Source organism: Cyprinus carpio, chromosome A10 (genome assembly GCF_018340385.1).
Source record: "Cyprinus carpio isolate SPL01 chromosome A10, ASM1834038v1, whole genome shotgun sequence".
Taxonomy (NCBI): Eukaryota; Metazoa; Chordata; class Actinopteri; order Cypriniformes; family Cyprinidae; genus Cyprinus; species Cyprinus carpio.
The window spans coordinates 6,287,563-6,314,048 of NC_056581.1; the positions used below are offsets into that span (position 1 = coordinate 6,287,563).

The 26,486-nt window shown below is 36.1% G+C and overlaps 1 pseudogene; it reads left to right on the plus strand.

Moving 5' to 3' along the window:
- Window positions 1–17,685, plus strand: part of LOC109097188 — a 153,735-nt pseudogene extending 136,050 nt beyond the window's left edge.
- The last annotated feature ends 8,801 nt before the right edge of the window (window positions 17,686–26,486 follow it).

The following is a 26,486-nucleotide window of genomic DNA, read 5'->3' on the forward strand; positions in this document are numbered from 1 at the left end:
CTCGACGAGACTCCTCAACGCCCGCCCACCTCCCCCGGCCGCGAAAACCCAGATACAGAGAACTCCCGTCAGGGGACAACTCCTCATCATCCGACAGATTAGTGGTTGAACACCAGATCCTGAGCAAGGGACATTGTTGCATTTCCACAAAAGCGTGGCGTGAAGGGTGGGAGGTGGTGGCAATGTTAGTCTCCCCCCCCCCCCCAGTGTAACATTGTTCGTCGGACCTGCTAAATTGGAGGTCTCTCCTGGAAACGTTTACCCCGTGCCACCCTACTGGCTGCACAGAGGTGTTCAGTGTGGGGCCGAAACGTCAGTCAAAAAAGGTCATTAGCCAGACCGAAACCTGAAAGCTCCCAGCTTCCAGGCAATATATCATGAGTCTACAATCCAGCAGCCACGCCAGAAAGCCTGGAGGTACTGGGTACTGCGACAGGTACCTGCAACCGCCCCCATATCTGGCTCCCGGGAAGGTGAGGTATGACCGGTGAAAGCAGCGTAAAACTCAAATCAGATCAAAACATAATGAACGACTCAGGAAATAGAGGGGTTAAAATGTCTCCATTGTTGCATTGCTGCTAAATATTTATCCAGAGCAAAGGTCAGCGCGACCCTTGACTCCTTAGGGTCCTTTGAAAATGACTCATGAAAGGGATTGTCTTCATTTCTTTCAATGAACTTTTTTTAAATAGAGACTCGACTGTCTGACGATATTTGTCTCAGTAGAGCATCTGTATGGGCATTCGTGGTGCTGAATACAAAGATATTATTAAAATGTTTGACAGCAATGCATAACCCAGTAGATATTGGGCCGCTATAAGCTAAACAGTTGACATCTTGTGTTAGTGATTGCAAACACTTACCTTAAAAGGTCCCATCTACATTCTCATATAGATACCCAACATCAAATTAAATATATCTGCATTATTTTTTTATATCATAATGTTAACCATTAGCAGAAGCTGTCACAATTTTGATTGAGTGCTACCGGTATGGACCACTAGAAAAACTCTGCATCCCTATTGTTGGTCATAAAATGTTAACTCTAAAACCAGGAGTACAATGGTTTCTTTCTTTACCAAGCCTTTGCCCTGCACGCAAACACATCTTCTGGCCTGGTTTTTAAATAATTTGGTGACAGGTTCTTAATTTTGTTTGACTGAATTGTGTATGATTAAATATGCGTTTGTGTGTTGGACACTTGACTCGATATTCATTTGCTGTACTCCCGAGTTTCTGAAAACCTCTGTTTTTGATTATTTATATATTATTATTATTATTATTATTACTTTCAGACAGTCACATCCCCTGCCCGTTGCATTGGGGGGGTGTTTGCATCATTTAGGCTTCTGCGAGTAACAGCAAAAAAAAAATGTTTTAAAAAGACATCTGTCGAAATTAAAATTGCAGTGCTGGCAGAATGATATACTTATTGTCCCAACCCATTAGAGCAGGCAAAAATGGTCTCATTCTTTTAATTTCTAATGTCAAGTGTTTTAAAAAGCAGCTTTCTCTCGCCATCTATCTTGGCTAACCTGCGAACATTGGTTTTTCATTCAGGTCGTGTTGAAAGATTAAAAGGCTGCATTTTAATATTGGATGTATTTCCATGTGCCAAAGCAATGACCATTTTAATCATGGTGTGATGACAGCGGTGATGACAGGCAAGGGCATTATAATAAAGTTTTTCACCAGTGTTCATAGCAGTATGTAAGTGAAGATGCTGTTCTTTAAACAGTCGTGAAAAATCACATGATGCGAATTATACTTCAGTGCAGCCAAGAATAGTCTGTATAAAAATCTGTAAAAATAATTATTCAGTTCTTGCCATCTTTGATGATGTAAAACTATATCTCACACGAAAAGATAAATCTTATTACGAATCTGACAGAGCATGGCTGAAAGCAAGGTTATTTGCACTTAAAACGAGAAGCTGTATTTGGCAAGAAAAACCAAAAAATACTCAACTGGAAGTAATCTACTTTTCAAATTAGATAATGGAAGTAACGAAACATCAGGAGTAAGAAAAGCTATTAACCTGGTACATGTTTAGTTGAGCAATTGGAAATCACTGATTTGAATTAATGAGAAAATGAACATCTAATAGGACAAACAATAAGATGTGCTAATACAAATACCGCACAATACAATTTCCTTTGACCGATGCTCATATTCTCTGTTCAAGTTTTTAGTGTTATTCTAGAGATTCTAAGTAAAACACCACCTCCATAAACAAAGTGGGCGGATACATGGCAGCTTCATTTGCACCTTGTCAATGCACGGTGTTACCCCAAGAAGATCTTGTTTTAACTGTGAGAAAGCAACGAGAACACTTATTGATCCCATCAAATCAAATTAGTTATTGCAGCAGCAGGGACCTACTTTAAAAAAACATTTTCAGCTGAGAGCAAGTTGCACACCTTCATGAAGCAGGGAAAGAAGGAACTCTGGTTGCACTTATAATAAATGCCACCCTAGAGTCAATAGGTTAAGCCTTAGTAAAATAGTCAATTCACCTTTATAAAGCATGTCCAACATTAATAGCATTAGTAAGCAGTTTATAAATAGAGCTATAAATGTTTTGTTTTTGAGCATATCTATAATGTTTAATAATTGTATTTCCATACTTTATTAACAATAAATTTATCATTTTTAAATTATTACATTTACAAACCAGTTATTTAGGAGTTGTCAGTGGTTCATAAGATCATTTAGAAAGTGTAAGTAAATGAATAATAAACTATTTTAAATTACTATATAAATCTTATCATTTAGATACATGATAATAGTTGCTCAGTGTGTTAATAACTGCTTAATTGACACAAATTCCTGCTATAATTCATGATTAAGTCAGGTAATTATAAACTTTAGTAATTGCCAGCCATCTATTTTGTGAGCTCATCTACAGTGAGGACTATTTATACTTTTAAAGCATTTGACAAAGGAGATTTAAACCGGATCATTCATCGTCAAACTGAAAAGTTAAGCACAACACAGAGCGGATACCGAACACAAAAAAAAAAACTGTCAGCTGTGGTACAGGTATTAAAATAAATAAAATAAATAAAAACCTCTGCATTTTATAGACAATAAATCAATGTGTACAGTTTTATTTATTGCACTTGAAATAAATATTTCAAGTTCTGTATCCTTCGTTTTGTGTTGGTTTATTTTATTTATTATATTATTGTTAGGAAGATAACCTGAGTTGTTAATCTACTTGTAATAGATGGCTTATAGGGTGATACTCACAATAGGCATTGTGAAAACCATGCCCGAGCACGTTTGACCCCAAAAGCCCGGTCTTGTTTGACTAGTGTAAGAACTCCGTCCGCCCTTGGGCATGCGTTCGTTTAGCCGGGCTCTGGCCCGGTTGGAAGAGGTAGGCCAAGGGCGATGGTTTTGGGTGTGATTGGAGGCTCGGTTCAAGGCAACCATTGCCTAGTCTAATGAAATTACACACTAAATCAAGAGCAATGGCATTTTATAGCTGTGTATTTAGAAACTGCTTACTAATGCCCCTATTACTGTTCCCAAGGTAACAAGGCTTTAATAAAGGATGAAAAACTGACTTTTTACTAATGCTTTTGGCATGATTCATAGAGTGCCAATTATGATAATATATACATATTATGTGTTCATGTTATATTATATAATTATGTGTTCATATTATAATATATATAGAATATATATATATATATAGATATATATAACATATGACACTATATATAATATATGAACACATAATATGAGTGACATTATGATCAGATGAGTCATTAATAACAGCAATCGTTTCGAAGAGAAAGCATATAGGCAGACTTTCTGCCATATATATATATTAAAGAAACACTATTTAAATATAACAGCATCATTTCCTGATGGACCTTTTATTTATTCTCAGTACCCTTTTGTTTTTGTTGTTGTACTGGTTACGGACCGGTGCCGGTTGTTTAATAATATAAGAGCAAGCATCCATTCGCTTATGCGAGCACAGTGTTTTCTGTGCTGGGTTCAGAGCTTTTCATTTCAGGCCATGCACAGGGAGGGCCTCCCTGTGGATGCTAGTAAGACGCGCTGATTATGAGGTACCCGTGTATCAGTGTGCTGAAGCTTTTGGTCTGTATTAGAATCTGCAGTGGTGGGGAGGAGGGAGAAGGAGTGAAAGCCCCGACAGTCTTTGGACTTGAATGAGCTATATACTGCTCCTTTCCCACAGTAACACAGTAGCATTAGTAAGATTCAGACACATTGGCTCTGAATTTTCAATACGTGAAAATAGAATCAGTGTGACTGGTAACATGCTACAAATATATCTGGAATAAATGTAAAGTATGGAATATAGTCAGCTGCTCTTTAGGCTTCTGCATGATTAAAAGACTGAAATAATATTTCATTGTGAAACATACATGAAAATGTAGTAGTAGTGGTAGTAGTAGTATAATTTTTTTTAATTTATTTTTTTATTTACTGAGATGATAGAGTGGACAGAATCAGTGGGATGGAGCCATGGGCCAACGGCAGGACATTACGTTAGGAAGAAAACAGGTAAAAACAAAGAGAGAACGAGGAGAGAGAGAGAGTTGTCTGAATAGGCTAATACCTCTGCGGTCGTCTAAAAAGTGTCTTCGCTAGGAGAAATGTATGTGCAGCTTTAGTGGTAACACTAATAGGTAACAAAAAATGATAAAAATCGTGCAAACTGCGGACCGCGGCTACTGTTAACTATAAGGAAGTGATATGGAACTGTACGCGGTCAGGAGAGAGCTGCCTGGAACTACGCTCGCTGTATGCTACTCCAGAAAAATAATTGCACACCTCAGAATGTTCGCCAGCCAATCAGATTCAAGCATTCAATGGGTCTCCGTAGTATATATATATAGTATATATATATATATATATATATATATATATATATATAATATTCCCAAATGTTATACCTATTTTATTCTTTCTCAATTACGTGATTGGCGGTACCTTTATACATTTACCAAACACTTTTAGCAAATTGATGTGGTAGAGGGAATATACACAGTTTGTAACAAGAGCAAACAATATTCATAGTATAACACCTGGGTTATACTAGGGTTTTTTTAGGTGGTGTACTGAAACCCACTGTACTTAATATTTATTGTTTGTTTAAGTTCTGTTTTTGCAGACCGTCAGCACACAACATACAAGGACACTGGACATATTTTTCCCCGCCTTCAAACTCATGTGGACTGCTGAATAAACCCCGCACTAGACTTTAAGACATGTACAAAAGATGAAGCTAAATCCAGTAATCAGCACCATTCCTTACAAAAATATGTGGCCCTGATGTGATAAATAGACATTCTGGAAAGATCTGATCATCATCTTTAACCCCTCGAAAACCCACTATAGCAAAAATTTGTAGCAATAGGCAATAGTACTTTTAGTATTATCATTACGGAAGCTGATAATTTGAACCGTGTGTATTGGTGGTGAACAGTTTAAAAACAAATACTATATGGAATATTATTGAAGTTGCACACCAAGGTCAATGCCAGGACATGAATTATAACACTTTTTAAATATAATTTGGCTATTTTAAACTGTAATATGTTTAGTGATTGAAAATGGATGACTCAAGATATTTCTTCTTAAATTTTACTCAAAATTTTCAATTACAATTCCAATTTTTTTAGCAAAAATAAAATGAATGCAACCGTGGGCTTTTCTATTAGAGAGCCTGTTCAGATTATTTTTTTTTTTTTTTTTGGTCATAAAAAGAAAATTTTATTGTCAGTAGCGTTGCTAGAAGCTTTTTAAATAAAAGTCTGAGAGGTCTGAGATTTGAATTATTTAGGCCAGAGCAACTCTGCTTTCCTAAGTCAGGTAAAAGCAATTATTATGTGTAGATGTGAATTTAAAGCAAAAATAAAATTTCCAAATTACATTTTCAGATTTCCTTCAGCCTCAGCTTGTTGGTGATGCTTTTTAATCTTAAATGACCAATGATGCAATTTGCAGTAAAAACTTTCCTAAATATGCTTAATATCATGTTTTTTTTTAATACTCAGTGGCTTCCTAAAAACCTATTTAAGGTAATAAAAAGGTATAATTAATACTAGTGCTTAGGTCTGTGCAGATTACTAATTAATTGAATGACATGATTGGATTTTCTGCAACATCCCTACAATTTTTGGAGAGACAGTAGTGTCATACTGTAACATTCATCGCACGACTGTAAGACGTTCCTTTTTTTTTTTAACATCATATGAACCAATTACAGCACATGCCCATTGATTCTCATCAGACTAAAACGTCCATTATATACTTAATGCCTCTAGATGTCAAAGAGGGCATCATTATGAATGTTATGAAATTTATGATTCAGATTTGTTATATTTTTAAAAGCTTTTCTTTTAAGAGCAGTTTTCCTTCACACCTCCCAAAATTAACCATTAATGTATTAATCAATCATTTGTGGAGATTAACAGTGCTCTGTTCTTTTAAGGCACTTGAGACAGTAAAAGCAAGTGAAGAAAGAGTAAAAGCAACAGTTCAAGGTAAGGAGAAGTATAACATGTTAACATAACATTTTACCCTTAAACAGACATGTCTTCAAAAATAAATAAAAAACTAGGCCATGTGGACAGCCAGGTGAAAGAAATTATTATGTGTACTGTAGGATGAGTTTAACAAATTAAGCACAATGTAAAGACTTTACCACTTCTGGTTATCCAAGCGTGAAAGTCTTAGCTCAAATCATCTAGTTTGTTTGTTGTAAATGACTCTAGGCTTGCCTCAAATGGACATTTTATTGTACGTTTTATTAAAAGCCCCAGCTGGAACCATGTACAGGCCTCAGGCGAAGACAATGGGGAAAGCATGATTATTTTCTTTCTTCTTTTCTTTTTCTTGGTAGAGATTTAAATTAAATGTGAGACAGCAGATATTTGAGAGAGAGAGAGAGAGGAGGAGAAGGAGAGATGCTCTTGATCTACTGCAGTGGCAGAAAAAAAAATCCCAAAATGATTAAATTTTAATGTTAAAATACATTTAAAGGTGCTGTGGGCGGAGCTAAAGTGTCACAAGCAAGAGGAGCATGTGTGGATATACTGGATGACATGTGAATGTGCAGTTGTAGACATATAAACAGTGTATGAAAACATGCAAGCATACAGTATATGTATACATTATCTAAACAGTAATATATGTATATAGTATTATATATACAGTGTGGGTGTTATGCAATGTAAAACATAGGCATTATAGTATATACGATTATAAAGTATATGTAAGGGTACAGTTATAATTCATATAATGTGTCGAATTCATATAATTGTAAACATGGCGCGAAATGCACTTTGAATTAGGTTGAAAGATTAAGGCCTGAGGGTAGACAGCATGTTTTCAAGGATTGTTGTTATGGCTTGGACAATCCCGTTAGCGTCTGCTGATGGTAGGAGTGTGAGAGTCTGTGCTGTGGGGGACTAATGTGTTTGATGATACTGATGGCTCTATTGACGATTCTGGTCTGGTAAAGGCTGTCCAGGCTGGGGGAAGGCAGTTTCAGTGATTGATCACATTGAGCTGATGCCACTACACGCTGTAGGGCCTTAACGATCCGGTGACTGTGCAATGCAGCCAAAAACCCCCACCCCCCCCCATACACCCCCTACAGTGATGGGACACTCTTGATCGCCACACCTGTACGAAGTTGCTGAGCATTTGTTCTTGACATACCCAAATTTCCCTCAGACTCTTCAAAAAGTGCAGACGTTGATGTGATTACTTTGTAATATTGTGAGACCCAGGTAAGATCATGTCAGTGATGTAAACCCAGGAATCTGGAAACTGCTTTCGATCCTCTACCACCACTGTCACACACAAATGCAGAGGGATGCTCCTTCTTCCGGAATCCTTAGATTAACAATTCATCCCAGTAGTTTTCGTTTGTTGACTCATCATGCATCACCTCCTGGTTATCTAGTGACATCACTGTATAATCAGCCAAACCCTTTGATAGTGTTCTCTGTGTTCTGTTCGGGCGTACAGTTATATGTGAATTGAAAGACGAATCCAAGGTGTCTGGAACGAAAGTACCTGAGAATGACAATTCATGATGGATTCTCCAAAGCCCACTTCCATCAATATTGGTTGTCAGTGCAATGCACACTGGAAGTCTTTGAGGCAGGCTGCTTTGCTGTTTTTAGGCAGTGGTTAGGCTTAGTGCAGATGACGCAGTTTCTGAGGACCATCCCGGGTGTGGGGGGATGTTGTCTGAGCCAGCCAGTTCTCTGTGTGGGTTTTTTTTTTCTTCACTGAAAGTTTTTGCTACCGTTGCAGATTGAGACTGTAAAGGTGGATTGTGTGAATGATGAGTTCTCTCTTCAATTCCAATTAGCCAGATTAATGCCTGGTGGTTCGTTGTTGACAACCTGAAAGCGTGCACAGAATTAATTGAATTCCATCAGGTGTGTAAGTGGCTGTCAATGTTCTCACACCTGCTTTGCTTCTGAATAGTCTGTGGTATTCTGTAATCCCCTGCCAACGCAGTAGTGGTGTCGGTCGACACTAAGAAGATAAAATAATCAGAGCACCACATCTTTCTTTCTTTCGGTTTCCTTTTAATTGAGTTCTTTTTATCTTCTGTTTGTGCCATTCCTAGCAAACTTTATTTAGGAGCGGTAAGTGAACATCTGACGATAGTCGCTACAGGATTTTTGGGATCGTGGTTTCTGGTTTTTAAGTGATCCAGCCTCCAAACCATGAGTCAACAAGGATTCAGTTTTTACCAAAGTGCTTCAATGAATGTCTGAGGATGGAATACAGAGAAATTAAAGATCTGTAGTTTCCTTTGCCTTTCTTGTAGGGGGACCCATTTTTTTTGGGTTTTACAATGAAATGGTCTGGAGTGGTTGCTCTACCATGTAAAAGTCTCAGTAGGGCTTCAAAAGGTGTCAAAAGACTGGTTATTCCTCAGCTTTTGAGTTTAGAATACGAAGTACAGATCAGCTGATCTGGCCTACATCCATTCTCATGGCAAAGATTCAGTTTTTCAAAATAAATAATAAATTCATAAAGTTAAAAAAAAACTCAGCTCAAACAAGAACCTTTGAACTGTACATATCTATGGTCCATATTCCTCAATTCAGTCAGTAAATTTTCTCTTTCTTTTCTTTTATTAGAAAGTTCAGAGAAGATGTTGAGTATTTTTTTATGAGTGGAAGATCAAGATTCAAGTAAAACAAAGCCCATAATTTAAATTAGGTTAAATGAATAGCTTTATCCTTTAATTACATATTTCAAATAACTAAACCTAAACAAAACGCATTCAAATTGACTTTTTGTTGGTAATTTATAGTTAATTCTGTAATAAAAAAAAATATTGATTATTAGTCATATTTCTTAGAGATACTTTTAATAAGTAACTTTCTTATTCAGCTTTGCCATTCATTCTGTCTCAAGTCTTTGTATTGGTATGTTATTTATGAATTTAATTTCATTAAGTTTATATTTATTGTGTTTTATTTAATTAATGAATTAATTAATTAGTACCGTGAAGTCAGAAAAGTCAAGTCAACTTTATTTATATAGCGCTTATACAAAACAGATGTCAAATGCAACTAAACACAACATATAATTAGGAAAACAGGTGTCAATAATGCAAAATGACAGTTTAAAGCAGTTCATCATGAATTCACAGGTGATGTCATCACTTCAGCTCAGTTATCAGTTTATAGTAGTTATCTGTGCAATCATTTGCAATCAAGTCAACGATCTATCGCTTGTAAATGAAGTGTCCCCAACTAAGCAAGCCAGAGGAACGACAGCAGCAAGGAAACCAAACTCCATCAGTGACAGAATGAGAAAAAAACCTCTTGGAGGGAAACACAGGCTCAGTCAGGGGGCCAGTTTCCTCTCGCCAGATGAAAACAGCAGTCAATTCCAGGCTGCCAGCAACAAAGTCAGAGATTGTTGCTAGAAGGGTAGTAGGGCCTTTAGGTGTAAGACAAAGGAATAAGAGAGAAACAGACTTATTGATTAGCGTAGATGCCATTCTTATAATGATGTAGCAAGTACATCTGGTGTTATGGGAAGTGTTCCGCCTAAGGTTGGGACGGTTTACCTAATTAATTGCAGCCTAAAAATTGCAAGTGGTGTCTGTTCTCCTGAACAAATGTTAGATAGGTTCATTCCAGAGTTTAGACGGCCTAAATAGGAAAAGGATCTGCCGCCACGCAGTTGTTTGTGATATTCTAGGTATTATCAAATTGCTCAGAGTTTTGAGCACGCACCGCGGACGTGGAGGACTCTAATGTAACAAGAGCTCGTTCAAATACTGAGGTGCTAAACCATCAGGGCTTTTAAGTAATAAGCAAGCTTTTAAAAATCTATACGATGTTTGACAGGGAGCCAGTGCCGTGTTGACAGAACCGGGATAATATGTTCATACTTCCTGCGTTCTAAGTAAGAACTGTAGCTGCGGCATTTTTGACTAGATGGAGACAGTTGTTTATTAAGCGGCGCAGAACAACACACCCAATAAAGCATTACAATAATCTGACCTTGCGGTCACTAAACGCATGGATTAAACCATTTCGCATTTGACTTGAGAGCATAGGCCGTAATTAAGATTATATTTTTGAGATGGAAAATATATGCCGTTTTACAAATGCTAGAAACGTGGAATTCAAAGGAAAGATCTGCTATCAAATAGCACTCCTAGGTTCTAATTATGCCGAAGAATTGACAGAGCAGCCCTCAAGTCTTAGATAGCGTTCTAGGTTATTACATGCAGAGTTTTTAGGTCCTATAATAACACCTCTGTTTTCTAGAATTTAGCAGTAAGAAATTACTCGTCATCCAGTTTTTTATATCGACTATGCATGTCCGTTAGTTTCTCAAATTGTATGTTTTGATGGGCCACGAAAAAATATAGAGCTGAGAATTATCAGCATAACAGCACTGTGTTTACACCGTCGTTTCCTGATGATATCTCCCAAGGGTAACATGTACAAGCGTGAAGAGTAAACGGCCCTGGTACTGAGCCTTGAGGTACTACATACTGCACTTTTGTGATCGATATGATGACCTCTTCATTTACTGCTACGAATTTATGGCGGTCATATAAGATGATTTAAAACCACGCTAATATACTTCCATTAATGCAACAAAGTTTTCTTAGTCTATGCAACAGAATGTTTGTGGTCAATAGTGTTTGAACGCAGCAGCACTAAGATCCAATAGCACTAATAGAGAGATACAACCACAAATCTGGTACAGAGTGAAATGTGTCATTCTTTATTTAAAACAATGTGCAATATCACAACCAAAATTTAAGTGTACGAATTTTTATAGCTTCCTATTTTGGTTGCTAATTTCATATAGCTTAACAAAAAGAAAAAATGTGCTTTTATGAAATTTATAGTTCTTTAGTAGAAAAAAAAATGATTAGTCATATTCATAGGGCTACCTTTCCTCTTTGCATCTTCCCACAAAATTCTTTGAATTATTGAAGGTTGATAAGCAGTGAAAAGATGGTCAAAGAGAAGTTTTTTTTTTTTTTTTTTTTTTTGCCTGTGGGCAAACAAGTGTATGTTTCCACATGGGCGGAATGCAGTCCAGTGAAATCGAAACAATCACCACATATTCCCCACACTACCTCTTTTTCATATTGCGTACCTTTCAATTTCATAAGGTTGATAGAAGTCGTTTAAGTAAAAAGCTTTTCTAATTTTTCTGGACTCCTCATACTTGACTTGAGTATGGGAATTACATTCCACACTCTCTTCCATGGCCTTTACTATGACATTTGTCTTTTGGGGTTCATTACCTATTATACTGCAAAACGTGTATTCTGGCTGAGTCATTACAAACTGTTGTTGTAGTTTGAATTCGATTTTTTGAGTGGGTCTTTGGATGTTGTATGAAGGGTACTACATTTTTAAAAGTCTGATTTTATGCCTTTTATGCTTTTTATTACATGCAGGAAATTATTGCTTTCGATTAGGTTCGTCCAATCAATCTAGTCAAGTTTATTTTCTCAGAGATACAATGTAATACTGTTCCCAACGTTTTAAGATATAGGATGTTAATGCAAGATGTGCAGAAGAGCACAGTAGTCTATATGTTATCTTGAAAGTACAGTAATCTTGTATCAATATAAAATAAGATCTTTCCATAGTGTAACTGACCAAGTTAATAGCATTTGATGGAAACCATGACAAGAAAATAGCATTTGATTGAAACCATGACACATACTGCAACATCACTATAGTTAGTGGAATAAAATATGTCCCAGTTGTTGTTAAACAATCAACATAATAACCCTCTCTACTGAATTTCACTATTGCATTTCTCAAGATTTTAGAAAGAAAGATTAGCGATATCACGCTGTGGTGAATAATGTGTCGGGCGCTCTGATGTGGCTCAGCAGTAATGAGCTGCAATAATGCAAAAATAAATAATCACAACCCCGGGGTTTCAAACAGACTGCCGCTGTCCTTGGATCAGAGAGATCAGAGTGTGGAAATGCCCTGTGTAATGTGATTTGTCATAAATAGTGAATGAGTCCAAGGGCACCAGGGCAGAATGAACACTGAACTTCCTCTTCAAAGATGCATAGGGCTGTGAGTGTTCTTACTGAACATAATAACAGATTCATGGTCATTTTGTTGGTCATACATTAAGCAACACTGTTGTGTTCCTCTGAAACCCTCCACCTTCCCTAGCTCCACCTGTATAGATATGCTACTTGTGCAGCAACAGTATGTCCTAAATACTTACAGCACCATGTCGGTGTATGTATTGGCAGTAGAAAGTTCCTGTATTTGCTTTGCAACAGCAATAATCTACAAATACAGCAAGTAACCAACAGCAGCAGCATAGCAGATCTATTCTGCCAATGCTCATTAACATTGTCATATCCCATTACCATTCTAAAACCTTCTGAGAGTTGTCATGGCACAGAACTAAAGTAAACTAAAACTAGTAAAAGTAATTTTTCAATTGAAATAATGTAGAAATAAAATGTAATAAAATAAAATTTTAATTACATTAAAATATCAGACTTTAAAATTAAAAATTAGAAATGTTGCTCTAGCAAGTACTAAAATTAAAAACTAAAAAACTGAAACTAAAATGTATTAAAGCATTGTCAAAATATTTTTAAATTAAAGTAAAATGAAAAAAAAAAAAAACACATAACAGATGATTAAAAGTAAAATGAAATTTAAAATATATTAAAAAAGCAAGTTCAAAATATCAATAAAATACTATAATAGTATATAAAAAATACTAAAATAACACTGGCCCCATGTGTGACAGTGTAATAAAATAAAATAATAATATAATTTTAAATAAATAATAAAACCTTTAGTACTAATATATGTAAGTAAATATTGCCTTTTATTACAATGCATTTTATTTTATTTTTTTATTGGACCATATAAATTTAGAAAAACGGTGTCTTGGTTTAACAGACATTTTTAATGTGTCTTATATCTGGCATTAAACATTTTAAATGTACCAGTAATTGGCCTCAACTTGACTCTGGTTTTTTAGTTATTTGACAAGTCATGTACATAAAAACTTACACATCTATTTGAAATCATCCCCCCCCCCCCCCCCCCCCCCCAAATCAAACAAAAAAAAAAATGAACAACTGAACACACATCAGGTGTCACAAAAGAGACTTCAGTTCAACAAAAGGAAAAACTCATGAGAAGGTTTGAAGCCCCTTTTCAAAGGCAACCTTTTCTCCTCCATCTGAAACTTTGCATTTGCTCACTCTTTCATGTTTGCTATATGTTAAAAGAAAAACAGGAGACCCTGTGCACAGCAGACGACCTCCCGTTGTTTGGAAGACACAATGGGATAATTGGAGCCTTGGGCCGGAAACTAGTAGAGAAACAGTCTGTCTGACATATGTCTCACTTAGCGCTTCATACTACTGAAACACTACGAGCTAATTACTACACATTTCCTGATCCTAATTAAACCTCAGTAATATGATCTAATTACAGCTCTGCCCACGAGGAAGTGAGGTTAATTTTACTTTCCTAAATAAAGCCTAAATGCAGTCTAGGTAATCACCTTGGCTTATAAAAGTGGAAGTCTAAGGGATCATCCATTATTTTTTTTTTTTTTTTTTTTTCACTGGCTTTAAACTGTGTGTGTTTGTGCTGCCATGTGATAATTGGAGGTGCTGAGGGTTCAGCCAGGAAAAATTTATTAGCACACTAATTAGTTAAGTCAGCTTTACCACCTGGGGTTTCTGTGCATCTCTTTGTTGGAATTTCCAGCCATGCTCATCCCCTTATTAAATATCTTTCACCTTGTCTAATTTATCGCATCTTTGCTGCGTCGTTCTTGATTGGTGGCTGGTTTGTTGTCAGTAATGACAAGACTGTGCTGTTTACCCTGCCATTGTGTCTGTCACTGCTGTCATAACAGTAAATATGTTTCCAATCGCATGCTACCATACTGCTTTTATTATTTCTGCAGTGTGAAGCATGTATACTATGCATTAGGGCTGTAAGCAACAATTATTTTAATAATCGATTCATGTGTTGATTATGTCTTGATTAACTGAACGATTATGTATTCCATATTGAAGTCTGTATCACTTACACTGAATTGTGTGCATAAATAATAAAAGGTAATATAAAAAGAAATGTTAATGGATAGGAGGTGTCAGATGATTTTTTACAGTTTAATGATTTAATTCACTTCATATTCTTTTGCTTACCAGTTACTAATTAAAATACTCACGACGTAAGAAATATAACTTTAAAATTTGTGTTGTCGTGGAAATGCAAAGACCTTGATAATTGCTAATACAATTTGTTGATTGTTATCATTTTTGCATGGGAGCATTTGATGGTTTTAACTGATTCAAATTGAAAGTTCTTTTTAAAAAAAAATGTCATAGGGCTGTATGTTGATCAAAGTTTCAGAATAAAAATTAAATGACATGATCTGCAAACTGCTTAAATTAATTGATAGATAGATTTGACATCATTGCTCATGAATATTTAATGAGTGACTGGACACCTTTAGAATGTTATCCAGCAACATCTGGATGACCCAATTAATATTCACGCAGTATGCTTTAATTTTCATTGGGGCATACACACTGGATGTCGTTTTTAATGGAGCAGAATGCACAGTTGAAACATAATTTGTATGTAAGGTCAGATGAATTATAGAATTTCGATGGCATTATATGCCATCATATCTCAGTGAAAGAACTCACTGAAAACACTTGAACCTCGCTAGAAGTTCAATCAATTGTAAGTCTGGGGTACAGCTTGTGTCAGCCAGTTTGACTGCAAGAAGGCAGCTCATACGTAGGCTCGCAATGTTGGTAAAAAGCTGCCATTTTTAGTTTTCTGAGGTGTTATACACAAAACATGCCTTTATAACTAAAAAACAGATTCCCCTACTTTTGCAAATTGCTCTCTTTCAGGGAGCTTCCTCCAGAAGTATCTGCTACCTGCGCATTTTTTGCCAGAACTAAGAAACTTATGTCCCATTTCAAATTTAATTGATCCTTGTTTTTGTGTGTATGACTTTTTTTCCCTGTGGCTCAATGAGATATAGCTGAATTTAGCTGAATGTTCAAGCTGCACTTTTCCATACAAAAGAGTGTATGCGGACCATTTGGAATAAGCTGCATCAACAGTTTACAGTTACAACAAACCCTTAGAAAGATGACAAACATGCCATTCACTATGTGTATGTGTATATATATATATATATATATATATATATATATATATATATATATATATATATATATATATATATATATATATATATATTATATAGATTAGATAGATAAATAGATAGATAGATAGATGAAGCGAGAAGGATTTCATCCATTTAAAGATTCTTATTCTCAGTGAAGGCAGCATCCCTTTTTGTCCTCATTTTATCAAGTAATTACCTCAATTTTTGTATGAAAAGATGTCTGACTCATTGCGCAGTTTAGCTGTTATTCCTACGGTTTCTGAAAGAACCTTAGTTGAACTTGGGGATAATTGAGATGATGATGATGATTATGCTCAGTGCATATTGCTAATTAGTATTCACGGTGGTTTGTTTAATCCATTTAAGACAATGTGCTCATGACAGCAAGGTCACCTGAGCGGAGTAAATTCAGTCGTCTCAACTCTAATTAACATCTTAATAAAGATGGCACAGTGTGCTGCCATATTTCGATTTTTGACTTTCTTAACCGATAGCTGCCAATATTTTATTTATTTATTTTTGTCCATGCATGAGCATTTCATTTACACCAAAATTGCATGCAACTAAATTGATGTGTCTGTATTGTTTGTCCTGACACTTTCATATAATCTGATTTATATTTAATTAACATTTTGGTCCGTGGGTCAATGACAAATAAGATATACTGTAGAAAAGGAAAAAAATCTAGTTTAGCGCTGAGATCTTAAGTATATTATAAGTATATTATAAGTACTGAGTAATATTAATCAACTACATGTACTTACATGTTTATGGTTAGGATTAGGGTTTGGTTTAGGGTTACTTGCATGCAATTATGCAAAATTAATTATTATAATAGTAAGTACATGTAGCATATGTAAAAAGGACACCTTAAAATAAAGTGTTACCCAATTTCATATTTTGATATTATATAAGTAAATATAAAAAATAGACTTAAATGGTGACATAATGTATATGGTTGCTTCATTTAATACCATATAAAAAAATCATCATATAGATCTTCTTAACATATGTACATAAAAATTTTGGTATGGAGATTTTATAAACTGTTATGAAACTTCATCTACCCAGAGAATGTGCATATGTGAAAAAATATATATTTCCTTATAGATAACATATGGCAATATCACTATTGATATTGGGCATCATATGTCAATCATTTTCAAGAATTTTATTCTGTTTTTGTTGTTGATTATCAGAAAACCCTGACATTTTAGACTTTCTGCAAAAAAAAAAAAAAAAAACCTTTAAGTGGATTTTAATCCAGGAATTAAAAACATTTTTATAAGTTGTTATATGTGTGGCTTGCATTTATGAAATGTATTTAATAAATTAATATATCCCTACCAGAAAAAAGAGAGCCTAATGTCATTGACCCCTGCATCAGTACTAAGCTGAGCCTCATGGTTTTGTATCATAGTATTCATCTTACGTCTTCTTTGTTCCCTGCAGAATGAATACACATGTCCCAGACCGTTACCTGGAGCTTGGATTGGAGACATACCCACCATACACTGAAGGGACGGTTTTGTTCCCCAAAATAATCCACCGGCGGAGGATTTGTGCCTAACTGCATTATATCAGTCACATCAAGCTTTGTTCTCATGATACCACTCATGCTTTCAGTGCTTCTTTAGTGGATTGTGGTCAGTCAGACACAGCTAACGGACATCTGAGAGACAGTGGGAACAGATGCCTCAGATGCATATTTTACTAAAACACATTTGGATGCCTCACTTTGTACTTTAATGCGCCTGGATACATGTGTCAGGTTTATCTGGGAAGCCTTCAGTGAAACATACCAATGAAAGTAATCCAGCCTTTGATGGATCGCCCAGCATCATTTGACGTTTGTGTGGACCTATCCATAAACTATAAACTTTGTAAATATACCCTTGAATTTAAATCTGGACTTGCTCTTTCCTTTGTTATTTAATGTAAGTCCTTGGAAAATTTGTGTATCAGAATACTAAATAAAACAAACTGAGTTAAAACCTTTATCTTTGCTGCCTAATACTGGATTTGTTATGCTTTGAGTTTCTGTAAACTTCTCTGTACAGTTTTATTTGAAGAGATTCTCCAGTTTACATGCCCTCCATAACAGTAATAAACTTCCTACAGTTATTCTGAGTAATTTAAACACGACCTGTGATCTCATTGACTATGCCAACACTGTCTCAATGTTTGAAATGTTTTTGAGTGTACATATGTAGTCTCATTTTATAGGAGAGTGTGTAAGCAAATGTCAAGACCTGAATATAGAGAATGCTTTTTAAGTCCTAGTTTAAAGGCGAAGTGTCTTTTTTGTTCTCGATCCTTTCCATTTGTTGCCACTAGTGACACAGAAATTGTTCACCTTTTAAACTGTATGTTTTGTGGCGAAGTGTGTGTGTGAGTGTATTTGGTATTGATTTGTTCATGTTCCCCCTCCCCACGATCTTCAAATATTGAAACTTGAAAGTGTAATTTATTTATATGCTCCCACATTTTAATTTAATAATTAAATTTTGTAACAAAAACTATATGAATTGAACGCCACTGAGTTTTGTTTTTATAATGAGAACGTTTGTAAAAATCAATGGGTGAGAAATATACATTTTTCAAATGGAAATTAGTATTGATCAACTTGCTCATATTTATGCATTTATTATTAATACTTTATTTAACAATAGGGATTTTTCTTGCGAAAGCAAAATTGGGGGGAAAAAATACTGAGAAGAACTGAGTAGGCTCGCCATTATTTTTCACTTGTTGAACATTTCATGTAGCTCATTTGTACATGATAATTAGAATTAAACTGTAAATTCTGTATAATTTCTGAATTATATACTATCGGTAAAAAGATTATAACAATTAGGATTTTTAAAATGTTTTTAAAATAAGTCTATTATGCTCACCATGGCTGCATTTATTTGATCAAAAATACAGTAAAAACTGTAATATTGTGAAATATTATTACAATTTCAAAGAACAGTTTTCTATTTCAATATATATATATTTTTTTTAAATAGTGTTTAATCAGAAAGTGTCTATGTTTCTATTTTAGAGTCTGAGTCTCATTTGATATTAAGTTTGTTAGACTAAAGGGGCTGTTCATACTGACCATGATTTGCAGTGACAAAATCACTGGAAGTCATTCATTTTCAATAAGAGCTGGCAATTTCTGGCAACATGGGCGACAATGTAGGCAAATTTTCCTAATTTTTTGATTCATTTTCAAAATCTACAGCCAATTCCACACTCCCGGCAGTATCGCCTATAGCGACCAGCAGTAGTGCAAACCTTCAGCGATGAAAATCCGTCATTGTAAAAAGTTAGTGAAAGAAAGTTCAAGCTACTCGGTTGCATCCGCATGCTCAAGGAAATGTCTTTCCATATATCTCCTCTTTGAGATGCTGTCAGATCAATATTGGCCTCATAACCCTTGAAGGAGAGCCTCTCTGATTTATGCCAACCATGCCCTCTCCAAACAAACAAAATTCTGGATGTTCACATCTCATGTCATAATTAGCACTAAATATGCCATTTCTCAAGAGGGGGCTAACATGAAGAGAGTTTGCCCCACATCGAGTCCTCCAGGAACAAGTCAAGCTGTCTGATATGAAGTCCAGATGGTAAATCATCTCCAGTGTTTTCCTACAGTGTTGTATCTCTCCCCTTCTCTCTCTTGCCTGCTGAAGTGACAGCTAAAACAGACACAGCACTGTGTTCCACCCGAATGCTCTCCATTAATTATTCATAGGCCCCTATCCCTTCTCCTTTGGAAAGGAGTCTTGACATTTTGCCCAGTCAACGGCCTCCTACTGGAAAGAGTGCTGTGTTTAGAGGACCCGACTGCATCCAGATATTAGCTGTTGTGTGCTCTATTAACCTCATTCGTGATGCCCCAAGAGTGCTCAGGCACAAAAGACCAAAAATCAGTTTTGTGAAATAGCCCATACGAGTTGAAGTAAAATGCATGTTAAATGGCAAACTAAAACTTGGACCTATACTTTGTTTAATTTGTGCATTGAGGTGATTTCATTTTATATGCTATGCCTTTTAGATAAACCAATAGCCTATTGTAGTTTTATTTTATTTTATGTTTTTGCTAATGTATGAAACTGTGTGAGGAGCCATTCAAAAGAACACTTTTGAATCCTACTGCTTTTCCATTGTTTTTCTATGTTGGCTAAAATGTGCCCTAGACTATGGAAGAAAAAGAAAGAAAGAAAATTAAGGTAATTGTGACTCATTATCTCACAATTGAGACTTCTTTTTCTCCCAATTTTATATCTAACACTTAAGACTTTTTGTCTCAAAATTCTCTCACAATTGCAACTTTTCAACAATTATAAACTTGTAATTGTGAGATAAAAAAAAGTCAGAACTGTGAGATAAAAATTCAGAATTGTGAAATACAAAACTCATGTCTTAAGCACGTTGCACACATCTTTTTGGCAGCGTCTCATGCATGACATATAATTCTAAAAATGGTGCACTCTAGTTGAAAGTAATTACAAAATGTGTTCCTAAAATTTATATTTTTCACTGCCCTGCATTTTGCGTTTTATACTTACAAATGCATTTTATTATATGTTATCTCTGAAGAGGTACAGTACTTTAGGATGTACAGTAGTTGGGTTTTTATTTATTTATTTATTTATTGAGAAGCAATGTTCTGTACAAATTGATGTTGAAGTATTGTTCAATATTTATTAACAGTTGGTTCCACTCCTAGGATTTCATTCATTTGCAATTGTGTTACACAGTCTAGCAGCACTGGGACATTTCATGTTTGTATCACTCCGCTTGTTTGTGTTTGTTCCAGACTCTTGTATTTTATTTGTTTTCCAGGTTACATTGTGGTGGTGACGTGGCTTTCTTTATGAGTGAGTCAGGAGTCATTATTTGTTCAAAATGCACATTCACTCATGAAGGAAAGAAATTAGGTGTCTGTCCTTATCATGAATCCTTCACTCAACTGATTAGTTAGGGCAAAGCAATGATTCATTCAGAAACAACACTACTGTGTTGCTCGGCCCTGCTTTGACTCTGTCTGGTTCATGGAACTATTTCTGTTGGCGGAGCAAAACGGAATGTAAAAATGTAAGTTTTCTCAATTGTTACTGGACTTGCTAAATATGGCCTTTTGGCATATGGATGGAACAAAACTTAATTGGTGGTGTTAGAATATTCAACGGTTAATGATAGTAAGTTTATACCTGATCAGAAAAATAAAAATATGTATTCATTTTGTCACACACTTAAAAGGGATACTCCACCCCAAAATGAAAATTTTGTCATTAATCACTTACCCCCATGTCGTCCTAAACCTGTAAAAAGCTTATTTTCTCTTCGGAACACAATTTAAGATATTTTTCGGATGAAAACCGGTAAGGCTTGAGACTGTCCCATAGACGGCCAAGTAAGTTACCATTGTCAAGGTCCAGAAAAGTATGAAAGACATCGTCAGAATAGTCCATCTGCCATCAGTGATTCAACCATAACGTTATGAAGTGACAACAATACTTTTTGTAAAAAGCGAAGAAAACAAAAAAATAACAACACTTTATTCAACAATTCCTTATCCAAAATATCTTAAATTGTGTTCAGAAGATGAATGAGGCTTTTTAGGGGTTTATAATGATGGGTAAGTGATATTAATGACAAAATTTTCATTTTGGGGCGGAGTATCCTCTTAAAGGAATAGTTTTGGTCCCTATCTGACTTCCATTGTGATTTCTGTCCATACAATATAAGTCAGGTAGGAACTGAAACGGCTTGGTTACCAACATTCTTTAAAAATATCACATAAAATATGTTCTCCAGAAGAAAGAAAGGTTACACAGTTTTGGAACAACACAAAGGTGAGTAAATGAAGACAGAAATTTTCATTTATGAATGGACTATCCCTTTAAAACATAGACGTAATATATATATTTAATTTCACTGTGTGATAAAAAAATATATATCTTTTATTCCTATCTACAGAATGTACAGAAACATGACAGCCATGATCATGTCATGGTTTAAAAAATATTCCTAATTATGGATAGATGAGATTTTCAGAGTATCAGTTGAAAAGTGTGATTGCATCACAGATGACTGACAGATGATCTTATTGATGTGGGGTGTCAAGTGACAGTACTGCTGGGAAAAGATTATGCCTCATGGGAACATATATCGTGAGGAAGAATATTGCCCCATTCTTGATCTTTAGCAGCACATGGTTGTACACTCTCAAGGGAGCAAGAGGTTGGAAAAACCTATGCAACATCCAGCCAGAAATGATCTTTCAAGGGGCACATCTCATACCTAATTAAAAGCTGAGAAGATCTACTGCCCAATTCGCCCACACAGTACAATACATGATTTGAAAAGACCAAGAGCTATTAATTAATATGAAAACAGCAGTCTGTTTTATCCACAAGATAAGGTTGTTAAAGATGTTAAAGTTCACCCAAAAATGAAAATTTGCTGTAAATGTACTCACCCTCAGGCCATCCAAGATGTAGATGAGTTTGTGTCAACACGGGAACAGATTGGGAGAAATGTAGCATTACATCACTTCCTCACCAATCCTCTGCAGTGAATGAGTGCCATCAAAATGGTCCAAACAGCTGATAAAAACAATGTTTGTTTATATTTCTTTTGGAACTGTTTTTTTGCTTGTAAATTATGCTAATCTGTGCATATTTCTCTCCTGATTCAGAGCAAACAATTTATTTATTTATTTATTTTTACTGAAGAAAGCAATAATTATTATGGATAAAGGACTAGTATTTAAGCCTGAAGAAACAAGTTGAAGTTAAAAATGTCTTGATGGCTTTGTTTCTTATAAACATGCAACTTTTCAGTTCACAAGACAATCTGTTCTGATGAAGAAACAAACTCATCTGCACCTTGGATGGCTTGAGGGTTAGTACATTTTTTTAAGCGGTTTAATTTTTGGATGAAAACTATTCCTTTAATGTAGGAAAAAAAAGAGTTCTGACGTGTCATCATTAACATGTTGTTTCATCCTGCACGCTATGATTGTCCCAGTCTCTGTTTTTACTGAACAAAATATTTTAATTATTCAAGATCAAGGGCCTTATGGGTATTCCCTCCAGCCACATTGCTCATAAAATAAAATATTAAGTTCATAGTACTTAGAGTTAATTGCTTTATTTATTAAATTAACTTAACTAAATCGAATTGAATCAGTGGTATATTTAGTCTCTTGTTGCCACACAGACGTACTAGCTTATAATATTTTAACTGGATAAAAAAAAGAGACTAAGGGCTAAATCTACTAAAACAGGGCAAATTAGCATGAAAGTTCATCCCATAAAATCACAGTTGGGAGTTGGGAAGTTCTGCAGTGGATCTACTGACAAGCATACATTAAAGAGAACACAGATGCAGCCAACACATTTCTATAATTACCAATGCAATCTACCCGAGAGCAGCACAAATGAGCAACTCTTGCAGACATGTCAAGCACAAAATGGGTTTAAAAAAAAAGCCTATTTTGGATGTTAAAAAAATTTTTGCAAATACTGACTACCACAAACCTTACTAAAACCAGTTGCGTGATTAATTTAAATACTCTCCTCCCACACAATTCAACTTCTAAAATACCCTGTCCATGCCTTACTCATCGCAAATTTTTCACTGTTGGTCTTGACAGTAAATTTTTAACACTAAAAGACGGTTTGCACTGGAACATGCTGTTAATACATCTGGCCCCTGACCTATTGGTAATTTTTTTTTAATTTTGATTTAGATTTAAAGAAAAAAAAAAAACCTTTAAACTTCTCTTCAACTCAATGCAGTTTTAATTAAACTGAGTGTGCATGAATGGTTTAAACAAACTTTTACATGAAATTTCAATTTTCAGTTGATTCAGTTTAACTTTATTCGACATCCAACTGAGAACTCCAGTTTTCTGAGCTATGAAAAGAGCAACCTTGAGTAATAAGTTATCTCAGGGGCCCCTCTTACCACCCCAACAAAATTTTGAGAATGTAACATTATATATCCAATTAAACTTGGTTAACAATTAACTTGGTTAAATAATAAAGCAGTGGTCAGAAGTATAACGTCAAAATTAATTGCAATCGATTCACGAAAGATTTAACCTTCACATTTTAAATTGTAATAATATTTCACAATCTTTTACAGTTGTTACTGTATTTTTGATCAAATAAATGCAGTCTTGTTGAGTATGAGACTTTTTCAATCCTTCCAACTGAACATGAAGGATAGGGCCGTTCCAACGTGAACATGCCGCCGCAGGCGTTTATAGTTTTCTTCTTTTGCATCAGTCTTGCAATTGTTATCTATATATACAAATAACCAATACATCCATAAATACATATACATTTAAGATTCCTTGCTGCAAGACCAGCAGGTTTTAGGCGCTGCTGCTGTTTTTTCTGCAGTTGAAATGCATGGAGTGGTTCCAGATCAGCCATCGGCTCCCGGTCAGCGGAAGAGGGTTTTGCAAAGGTTTAATCAAGAAAGAAATACGCATCTATAGGCTCCCTTTTGAGAACCAGCTTTGGTGAGCTGTCTTTTCTATGGGGTCTTTTGCATCCATAATGAACATATAAAGTTGTTGAAGAGTCGTCTTGAGTGCTTTAAAACTGTGTAAAAAGACTGGATGTTTTAAAAATGTGACTATTTTATGTATATATAATGAAATATTTCATTTTAAAATATTTTACATTCAAAAACTACCAAAATCTTTTTGATGGAAAACAGCAATTTACCACATTGAAAAATATTTAAAATTTTTCATTACCAGGTGACATGGGTAAATCTAAAATGCAAGGAATACAACCAAAACATCCTACGCACTGGTAGTTGATGGCCTCATTTTTTTGTCCCTCGCACGTCAGAAAACAGGGTCCTCTAGGGCTCATTTTGGGGCATGTTGAGTTCAAACCCTTGTGTGCCAAACAAAACTCCAACCAGGCCCAAAACCAGACATATCATCGAGTCTCTCATGATGTATCATACAAAACACGTGTGGCCGACAGTGTCAATATCCCAAAAGAAAGCCGGACCGGCATGACCCCGAGTAGAAAAGCTTACGTACCTCCGGGCGCCGTCCTACTCCACTGCCAAAATACCATAATTGCAAGCGTTGTGTATTGCTCTGGATCAAGACATGCTTTGCAAAAACCAGCAAAACCAATGCAGGCAATCTGCCAAAGCCTGGGACAAGTTGTTCCAATTATGCAATTTATTTGAGGCGCGGGATGTCCTTTCAGATGTACACAAGCTGCTTGTGGGATGTCCAAAATAATTAGCCTAATAATATCCTACACAGCGGAGTGGCTTCTAATGAAGATTCTTGTGGCCATCCGGCTGGATGTGGAGGTAATCTAGCAAATGGAATGGAAAAAAATCAGAACCATTTCAACAATCACAAGAGACCTCATCTTTCCTGTGGCTTCTGGCCAGAGTGAAGCGGAGGAAGTGCCGGCTGTGTCATCTGTAAGCCACCGCACTGGAGCCCATAAATTGGGATGCTTACAAGAACCACGTCGTGTCAGCGCTAGGGATTGATCTGATGGCGTCAGTGGGCGTTGCAAGCAGGGAAAATGAAAAGTTGATCCCCTGCGAGGGCAGCGATAATGAAGACAAATAATGCGTCGAGGGGCTGAGGTGGCCGCCTGGATGGGTCAACCTAGCTTCAATTGGAGACGCGAAATCTTAGCGGGTGAGAGCGTTAAATTTCTATCAACTCAGGTAAATAAACAAACATCAAGCATTAGGCGCGTTAAAATACACGTCACAGGGACTTTCGGCTGTGGGTGGGGGGTCTACAAAATACATCGCCTCACACGGCCTCGAGAGGTGTCAAGTGCTGGTCATTTGGCGCCCACACGGGCCCGTGAGGGTTTTTGATCCTGCAAAGATGGATAGTTTATTTCATAAGCTCCGCCCGTGGTAGCAGTCTGGCTTACAGTTGATCCAGATCTGGCATTGTCTATAGTTTTAAAACCCTCGCTTTCCCCTTGCTTTCTTTCCACAAATCTGTGTGTGCAACCAGAGCGAATATAGCACCCATTAAGAGGACTTTTACAAACGTGTTTGCAAGTCTAGGTGTGCTGGAGGTCTACTCAAGTCCCTGAACACCAGATTGACAGTCGCGGCCGATAGGGGTGGGCACGAGAGCGGCGCTTCAGGGTTGATGACGATATAACTTTCGGAGTCCTCACGGTTGTGTTTCAATCTGGTTTTGGGGTGACTGCTATGATGTCTGGCCTTATCCCCTTCACCTAGGCAAAAAAACATCGTAATTATATGTCTGCATGGCCACCGAGCAGCAGCTGAGACCGAGCCAACTATGAAATTTCAGTCAACAATTTCAAGTTGCGTTTTAACAAGATATGTGGCGCTGATAATAATTATGTTTCGCGGTTTAATTATGAGGATTATTAAAAGGATTTGTGCTTACAGTCCACAGTTGTACTTGCAACCAAGCCGTATGGCGCTCGGTGTGGAAAACAATTCTTGTCTTTTAGGGCACAACCACGTTGTGCCTATATAAGCACAGCAGTCAGGCGCGGTGAAGGTAAAAAAATCCCATTCTACCATGTACTATGTGGTGCCTTCACAGAATGCATGAGTATTTAAACAAGACAACAAATACTAATATCACGATTGAAAGCCAGGCCAAACCCTGGATGAGCCTCTACTTGAAGGACGGGTAGCGAATGGGAAAGGGTTTGTGTTGAATCATGACAAACCCATTAGTTTCAAACGTTTTAAATTGTCTTTAACAG